At 44.9% G+C, this 9,741-nt stretch overlaps 1 long non-coding RNA gene across 1 annotated transcript; it reads left to right on the plus strand.

Moving 5' to 3' along the window:
• Positions 1 to 1,109: 1,109 nt before the first annotated feature.
• LOC146194107 (uncharacterized) lies at positions 1,110 to 8,242 on the plus strand. Its single transcript, XR_014705723.1, has 3 exons — positions 1,110 to 1,327; positions 2,715 to 2,840; positions 7,429 to 8,242. It is a non-coding gene; the product is annotated as an uncharacterized LOC146194107 (long non-coding RNA).
• Positions 8,243 to 9,741: the final 1,499 nt, after the last annotated feature.

The raw sequence follows: 9,741 nt of genomic DNA on the forward strand, positions 1-9,741 counted from the left end.
TGTCAGCCGTAGGAGCGCATCACAAGCGCGCGCGCCGCAGAGGAAACGCTTGGGGCGTCTGCTTCTGCGGCTCGTTTCCTGCGTGAATTTTGTTGCATCGCGTTGCTTCTCTGGCTGTTGTACTATGGCGCGTTGTTGGGCGAAGAGCGATGATTGGTCAAGCAGGGAAACACGTGTTTGCAGAGAGCACAGTCACAGTTCCGTCCGTCTCGTATGACTTTCGCCCCCCCCCCCCCCCCCTTCTTTTACTGAATGCTCTTTTCCTTCCTTTCGTTCTTTCTTCTTGCTCATTGCGCGCTCTTTCTGCTGCCTTCCCTATTCGAACCCTTCCCTTCTCGAAATACACTCAAAGCATGGTTTCCTGAGCAACAGCACCGCGGAAGGCCTTCGGGTAACTTTGCAGTCAACAGTCGACATCGTTGACTACTTATCTGCAAAATGCGGTTTTACATATATTATCACATCGAGACTAAGCCAAGACAAACAAGAAAACCTCTTCAGCATCGTGAGGCAATTTAATGGCTGCAACGATCATTCCACGCCGGCTCAATTTTTAGTGACAGTTAATGCCCTGGCATTTTACAACTTAGCGAAGCCCCCAAAGACAGGAAATTGTAATGCTGAAATTGTAAATGCCTTACTTGGAATTAGCCGTACAAGCGAGAAACCTACCCACCCAGACGGCCACTGACGTCCGACGGACAACCGAACTCGGCCGCAACTCGGCGGCCGATTTCGGACGTCCGCCGGTATTCCGGCGTACGTACGAAAGCGGATGGTCGAATCCGTTCACCCAGCGGACAGCCGCCGTACGTCCGCCACTGGATTTGGTTTTACACAGCTATGATATAGTTTGTAGTCGTCGTGCTCGTCTGAATTGCGTATAAATCAGTAATGCCGTCAAGTCTGCATTATATGATGTCAGGGCGAATCGATGCGATAGAAAGCGTTTCCATTAAACAGTTTTTTTTATTTTCCGCATGTTTCATCGTTGAATTCTGCCATCAAAATTTTTGATTAAAAGTTAAATGACCATTAAACATTTTTCTATCATGATGCTTCGGTGAAATTTTAATCAGTGGCTGAATAGACGCAGCAAGCAGCAAGCTCAAAAAGAACGAAACCGAACCTATCCTCAAAAAAATCTGATATGAGCCAATCCAATCCATCTGATAAGTTGAAGTTTAGTCATGGATGATGGCTTCGCGTTTCCGTGTTCTGCATTTACTGCGCAGTTACAAATACCTACGGCTGTAATGCACTGCTAGCATTGTTTTTGCTGTGGCTTGGTGCGGCTGGCACACTTTGTTCACCCGCCGATTCCAAAGTAAGTATTTCACCGAACTTTTGTTTCTTTAGTGGAACTTTTCGATGCACCGATGGTGCTGAGCTTTTGGGTAAGGAAACAGCTCTGTACAGCAGCCGAACGGTCGAGTGTTTTAAGCGCGACTGACTCCGCATAGAGAAACATATACTCTCTATGGACTCCGCGCCGACTAACTAAAGTGCAGCCTCAAGTCTGAGCGCCATCTTTCTCGGCATTACTGGACGCTGCGCCAGTAAGCCGCGCAACTTCTCTGTCTCTGATAAAGGAGTGCCTGCCCGAGCTTAAAGGAGTTAATTTGTTAACCATGCGCAACGTGCTGCGTTGTAAAAACTATACGAGAAAACTTTTGCACTCGAGCCTATCGTGCGACATGCCTACACTTGTGAAAACGTCGCGAGCTTTTTTTTTTTTTTTTTTAAATGGACAGCCGCTGATCTTTCTCGAGATTTACGGCAACTACAGTTTCTAGAAGGAACGGCTGTAGCTACTAAATAACTAAAGGTTTAGTACTCTCCTTAAGCTTTGACAAACCAGGACAGCCCCTTGCGCATGTTGGTTATGCATGTGGGACCGAACCGCGCAGAACAAGCGGACAAGGAGATGAGAGAAAAAAAAAAGTCAGCACTTGTCTTTTTCTTGACCCGCTGTTCTGCGCTGTTCTGGCACGAATTTGACATACCGCCGCCGCGATACAGTTGGGCTGTGAGCTCTGGTGCCTGCAACGCCTTCTTTTATGCAAAACAGGCATACTGGGAGGCCATGCAAGCCGCAGGCTCAAAAAAAAAAAAAAAAGAAACACGAGTTGAGCAAAAGTGAGATGAAAACAAAATTGTTGTTGCTTTATCCTTACAGATATTCAAAGGCTCCTCAGAACTTAATTGCATTATTGACAGCGAGATAATGCCAAAGCTACACTAGAGCCATGCAGCACCTTATAGTGCATGATACTGAGCTTATGTCTCGCACTGAAAGCTCTTACCATGTTCTTAGATTATCATATTAAAGTAGCTTTAAACCCATGCTTGTTAATACAGTGATAGCCATAAATTGAATCTAGGGCATCATGCTCACATACAAGGCTTCTGATAACTGCTGGTCACATGATGTGGGCTATAGCAGAAACCTGTACCTGGTCATCTTACAAGCATTTGTGCAATTGATGCTTTTAATGTGTTGTAAAAGTTTTTGTGTTCTGTTTCTGTATGGGAATGCTTTCCTTATTGAAGGCTAACATTTGGCTTGCTACAGCAAAACCTCTACCTAGTCATCCTAAAAACAGCACCGCAGTTGGTGCTTTTAGTGTGTTGTAAAAGTATTTGTGTTCTGCTTCTGTATGGCAATGCTTTTCTCGTTAAAGACTAGCATGAGGCTTCCAAAAATTTTTCAGATGCCATTTGCTGTAGCCGATTTCGTAGGCCAACAGGAAGCAGCACTTTGAACATGGAAAACTGTCATCCACGGGGGAAAAACAGCAACATCCCTTTGCATTCTCATTTCTTTGGTATGGCTAAAAGTGAGTATTGTATCATTATCTATATTATTAATATTGAATCATGATTGTCAGTGTTGAAGTTGTTTGAGCGTGATTTTAAACACACAGGACATCCCTTCGACATTAAGGTTTTAGCTTGTTTACATGTAGGATGTAGAACTGGTTTCAACAAACTTTATGCAGCAAATTCTTTTTACATTGTCCACCATGTTACTTTTTGTCATTGTCCATTGAAGTAAATAACCAGTATTTTACGTTTACACAGTCGTCCACTCTTAGCTTGAATGAGAATGTGTGGCATGCAGTTTGCAAAATAGCAATGCATCCGTCACAGCCATGCATCAAGGCTAAGTGGCTTGTGCGTAGAGGGACCAGCCGCTCCAGCTTCACGTCATCTGCCTCTTTGTTTCGGTGTGCAGACGTGCATTGAGGCAAAGTGGTTTATGTGTAGAGAAACCAGGAGCTTCTTTGTCACATCTGGCTGTTTGTTACGGTGTGCAGATGCGCATCGAGGCAAAATGGCTGATGTGTAGAGGGACCAGGAGCTGCTGCTTAACGTCCTTCGCCTCTTTACTACAGTGCACAGCCGTGCATTGATGCTAAGTGGCTTGTGCATGGAGGGCCCAGGAGCTGCAGCTTCACGTCTGCCTCTTCGCTCAGGTACGCAGGTGCGTATTGAGGCAAAATGGCTTATGCATAGAGGGACCAGGAGCTGCTGTGTGGCGTAGTCTGTATATTTGCTATGGTGCATATCGAAGTACAATGGGGGGGCTCATGTGTAAAGGTACCATGAGCTGCTGCGTCATGTCGTCTGCCTCTTTACTATGGTGCGCAGGCATGCATCAAGGCAAAGTGGCTTATGTGTAGAAGGACCAGGAGCTGTTGCTTCACATCTGCTATGATGCGCAGCTGCATATTGTGGGTGGTGGTGGAAAACATTTCCATCAGATACAAATACAGGAGGTTACTCACTAGCTGACCCTGAGGGGGCCTGTCCTGACAAAAACAAGGGGTCCCTAGTTTGGGACCCCAGTGGTGGTAGAGGGACTAGAGGCTGGTACTTCACAATGTCTGCCTCTTCGCTACGGCGTGCAGCTGCGATGGATGCAGTGGCATTTCAAAAAGTGCATGCCACGCACTCGCATGTTCAGCCTGAGTGGACGACTGTGTACCTGCTTTAGCTTTGTTATTCATAGAATAAACCTAGGCCAAGTTGGATAAATTATAGCTCACCTCATATGTGGTCAGCAAAGAAAAGCCACTCCAGAAAATCTGATGCATTTACTGTCATAGGATTCTTATTCATATACATGCTACTGACAAGTCAGATTCTTCACCCTCAGAAATGCCAGAAAAATAACCAAGGGTGCGTCTGTAATAGTCTAGCTTCCTCTTTCTCTGCAGACTTGAGTCAGATGTGTGTTCCATTGCTGTGGGTGGGACAGGTGTGAATCTTTGATTTTAAGCTTGCAACAAGTATGTTATTGTAGTTTAAAGGCAAAACGGTACTAATAATCGCAGCCCCCCGTGGCCTTTATCCCCTTTTAATAGTGTTGCTAGACACTGAATTATTAGTTTACTCTGCACTGTTTCTGTCTAGTTAATGTGCGGAGATGTACATATATTTATATGACTTGGAGTTGTCGACTTTGCACTTAGAAACATTGTAGCGTTATCTGATGTGTTGCTTTCATTTCTTTAATGATTTCTGTAAGGGATCGGTGGGTATGCTAGGCACCATTATTAGTCTGCTCTTTTTGGGTCACCTGTTCAATGCCCAGCTGCGGCCGTCTCCCACTTGCCCTCGGACAGGAGGCGGAGAGACGTGCACAGAGAGGCAGCTACAGCAGCTACAGTGCTTAACGGAAACGTAGGCAGAGAGGGAAAGAAGTCCCCTCTTCCGAGGACTTTGCTGTCGCACTCGAAGACGCGGGGACAGGCAGTTTGTTCTCGTTGCTGTGTCATGTAGGGGGCTCATTTTTATTTAAGGAGCTTTACGAACAGTATACAACTAAGGGGTCCTTAGTACTAAGCGTACTAAGGGGTCCTTAGTACGCTGACTGGACTCATCACCCGGAGGCAGCACAGCTTTGAAACGAGCACCTCTTTTGGAAGAACTGCTTATCGTTCAAAGAAAAAATACTGTCAGGTTGAAGGGTGTAAGGCCCTCTTCCTTGTTGGGGAGCCCATAAAAGTGACAATTATTCAGTGCAGGCGCGCTGAGTGGGGTCTGGTTGAGGATTCCAACCCTGGATGTCAACAATGGTGGGAGATGGCGGCGTTGAAAAAGGGCAAGTGTGTAACAGTGACGGTGTGATGCGGAGCGGGAGGATGTGGGTTGGCTCTTCTGATGTGGTCCGCAATGGTGCTGACTCGGACGCCAATAATTGCAGTAATTGCCCTGTAAAAGGAGCCGCCAAGGATGCAAGCTTTGGGCAATGGTTGCGCACGTGGGACACCGTTTTGATGGGTTCTATTTTGTTTTTTTTTTTCCTAGGGGACAGATTTTGGCATGTGACCTAGTGAGCCAATCATTTCGAGGTCCATTCTCTAAATTCTGTTTGTTGTGAAACGAATTTGTTGTCCCTTTTGCATTGCTTGTATTAGGGAGAGGGTGAAGAATTTATGAAAGTGGAAAGACATGCCAAAATGTTTGTTAGCCAGTCATGTGTGAGTTCGTTGTCATTGGGGATGAGAAATGTGGGCGGAGTCCCGAAGTTAATGAAACGGCCCCGCGGCCAGGAGAACTCGTTCTGAGCTAGATTTTGATCTCTTTCCTCTTCGGCATAGATCATGGTCATTGTTTCACCTGTTGTAAATACGTACATTCATGTATAAAATTTTCAGTTCATCTTCCTCTCCGTGTGCAAGTTGTTGTGGCCAGATGCAGTAAATTCACTATTTTCATTTCTATATAACGTGCCTTTCTGAAGATGGTGAGCTCTTTTGTCCAATCCTGTAAAAAAGCAGCAAAGCGCTCCCAAATCTTCCACAAAACTGTGTGATATCTTTAATCCTAACTGCGGCTTGGTGTCACTCAAAACATGTAGTTGAGGTAGATTTCTCCCCCCCCCCCCTCTTTTTGTTCGTTCAAATGAGGACCAGCGGACACTAACTCTTGCTTTTGTAATGCCCTAGGCCCCACCTTAAGGCAGTACTTCAATGTCAATACCATTTTTATAGCTATGGCTGTCCAACAGCACTAATGTCTTTTATACACTTCTTTTACTAATCTCTTACCCAAGTGGTGGCTTATACTGCGGGGGCGAAAGTCTCTGGACAGTATGTCTAGATTTTGGACTAGAATCGCAGATGTAAGCGAATTGTGACCTTATTTCTCTTGCACACATGAAAGAACTAACGTTCAACTTTCACATCGACAAGTATGGTCCGAGTTTCCTGGTCGATGTGAAAGTTATGTGCTTTGACTGCAGTTTGTGTAGTCCACACACTTGTCCCAGATATTACATAGGGGCAAATTAGGCGCCTTTACAGGGGCAGTTTCTTTGGCGCCCTCTACCTTCCCCATAAAAAAGCTACAATGTTTCTTGCGAACAGCTGGCTGCATTTATAAATACCATTATTTTTTTTTTTGTAATTTGTTGTGCGTAGTTGAGAAATCTATGACATACATGCACAGCTGGTTGCCAGAATTATGCAACCATATTTCAGTAACTAACATCCATGCTGCATGCTGCCGGTAATACATCAGGAGCTTGTGGTTGTCAGCTTTTTATGTTTTGTGTGACTATAAGCCTTGCTATTGTAATGTCACATATAGCGCTGTGGGTAAACAAATAACTTTACTTTTAACTCTTGTAGAAGCATGAACACTGCGCAATCACAGCGGCGGGCTATGCTTCCACATTGGGCTTTAGCCACATGTCAAATGTCCATCTTTATTCTGCTGCAGCAGCTTGCATGTGATCAGATAAGTTACTTCGTCGCAGCTGCTCTAAGGAGACGCTTTCTAGACGCTTGTAGCCTAGATGTTGATGTCGATATACCCCCGACACGCCCAGGCAATGTCTTCGGTAGAGGGTACTTGGAAACCAGCGAAATGTGTAGTTTACAGAACAAAAAGGTAACAATTTTAAATGATGTTATTATTGATCACTTCTTTTCAGAGCAGGAACAATTACTTTAGAAATCTGCCTGTTAAACCGCTCAAAGTGCAGGTTTCTGCCGCCAATGCGTACCTGTGTAATACTGCAATGCTCTGGCTGTGCTTTATGTTCATATACAGCATCCTTTATGCTTAGTTTCTCTGCATGTGCACTCCATGTCTTGGGCATTGCTGAGGGTGCATAGCAGCAAGCATAACATGCCGTGTTTGGTCAGAGTGGCATGTTCAAAGAGACGACATAAAAACATTAAAATACTGAATGCCAGGTTCTGGTCAAACTACGTTTGTATATTTTGTTATTCTGCATGGGTTTTGCTGCAGTTATATGACCTTTCTATATAGTATGTGACAGTTCTGAATGGAGATGCATGCGTACAGTGCCATCTAGAAAAAGCAATTGAGAGAAACTGGCAGTTGCCCTTGGAGATGTGTAATCAAAGTTCAGCACAGATAACTTGAATTTAATTTTCCCTTCTATTGCAGGAGGAGCCCAGCCTGCTCTTTCCATCTTAGGCCTGAAAGACCAGCAACAGCTGATCGAGCAAATGCACAGGATAGTAACTGCTCCTGGAATCCCGGCCTGCGGAGGCCGCCCACAGAGAACTCGATCATCTCCTCGCTAATTCCGAAATATTAGGTTTCAATAAATACCTTTTCCTCCACCACCTCCCCAAGGGAAGAGCTGTCACGGCCAAGGATAATTAAAAAAAAATTTTTCAAGTAGATTCTTAATACTCCCGTTGGCCTGCATTTTACCATGCCATTCCTTAACATCGATATTTTTTTAGTGTAGACTATTTATGCATGCAGTTTTTGCAATAAAGCCAAAAAAATGCTTTTTTTACAACCTCGCATGCTGGTATGCCTATGCACTTAGCATGTTTTCAGGAATGGTGCATTTGTGTAAAGCTCAGCTAGCATATGTGCCTCTTTGATGGAAGTTTTAATTGCACACTACTGTTCAGTGCTTTGTGTGTGAAAGTAAAGCAGACAACAGGAAACTTGAACCTGTTGCATATTCTGTTGTCTGCTTTACTCTCACGACAAAGGCATTGAGCACTAGTATGTGACTGAAATTTCCATGGCACATGCTTGCTGAGCTTTACACGAATGTTATTGGCAAGTTTTTACACCAATAGCGGGCCCTGCAAGCATGTTCCGGGAAACGTCCGAATGTCCGCCTCCGGCTGCCCGTCGGACGTCCGTGGGACGCGATCCGGATCCACGAACGATAGTCCGACGGACGTCCGCTGTACGTATATCGAACATAACCGGACTTCCGTCGGATGTCCGAAGGTCCGAAAACGGACGTCCGTCGGTCGACCGTCGGACGTCTATGGCCGTCTGGGCAGCTTCTTTCAAATCCTATTGTTGAGCTTGACCGTTTGGTTGACGAGAGAAGGCTCGAGGACGTCGAAGCTACTTTGAATTCCCTTCCTTCAGATGACCACAGTTACGTCACATAGGCACAGTTCTAGCGGTCTCATAGCCTATATTGCAGGATATGTCGCTAGAAAGTTCATGAAGAAGTCAAATGCAGTACTTGCTCCGCTTATCTCATTTCAAGCAAATCGTGCGCGGCACAAAAAAAAGAAAATCAATTTATCTCAAACTTCGACCACGGAGGTCTTCTTTATCCGTCCTCGGAGCTTGCACACGCTGGAAGAGTCTTTCACGGTTGTTTTTTTAGTTCAAGAAAGATTAACGCAAATAGCATGCGTGAATTTGCTCTGTTTTTGCAAAGCGCAGAGGTTTCCAAGTTTGGTTGCCCTACTCATGACGAAGAAATGACACTTAACATAGTGAAGTTCTACGTCCTCATGCGATTGCGTTTTTATGCGAAGTCGCTAAACCAAGAGCAGACCTCTAAAGCAGAGCAGGTAAAGCACCTAAAGCTGAGGAGGTGCAAGTAATCGTGTTTGAGGACTTTAATCATTCTGCCTTTCTCTTGTGTGTTTTCAAATTTAGAAGCCTAATTTATTCACGGTCTAGTACAGTTCATTAATATTGTCATATAGTTCTGTACAGTTTTATACGTTTGTACCATATTCTTGCACTAAGTCGCGATTTTTTTTTCACGTCGTCCATTATGTGGTTTCGTTCATTGCTATGTGCACTCATTCCTTCATTTCGTTTTGAGTAGGACTGCCAGTTCATATGTATTCACCCACATTTAAATAAAGTTATCAGTAAACGCTGGCATAATTTCTGTCTTCGAGCAATCTTCGCATACCTCTATCTACATGTGGCGCAAAAAGTACGCTAGCCTAGCCTAAAACACCATTCACTGCGTTTCCAGTACGTGCGAGCGTCGATGGAAGACTTCAGTCTAGCCCGCATAAACCGGTGCATCCAATATTAAAAATTTACATGATCATAGAAATACGTTAGACATTCGTCATTGAACCTCCCGCTAGTGTTCGAGAAATAAAGCACCCAATACGTTCAGGAAATATATCTTGCCGTTGCTTGTCAGTTCGTCGGCAATCTGTATCTTACATTGCCTGTATTTGTATTGCCGTTCCCTGACGACGGCCGCTTATTTTGTAGGGAACTAGTTGTTTTGTTCATGAACATAACCGTTTTAATACATTTAGACAAGCCTGTGGGAACTAAAGCGACACAATTTACTGCTACGCGCCTTCGGAGTTCGATTGAACTAGCGGTGACGGTTCACCCAGCTGTCTGCTCCGCGCTCACTGCGCTCCTCTAGGGTGCCTCGATGTCAGCGCTCCTCCTGCACACAGCGCCCTCTCTCCTGTTATCGCTGAAACGACCAGCTCGCCGGCGGCAGAC

Source organism: Amblyomma maculatum, chromosome 3 (genome assembly GCF_055883805.1).
Source record: "Amblyomma maculatum isolate TAMU_Amacu chromosome 3, ASM5588380v1, whole genome shotgun sequence".
Lineage (NCBI taxonomy): Eukaryota > Metazoa > Arthropoda > Arachnida > Ixodida > Ixodidae > Amblyomma > Amblyomma maculatum.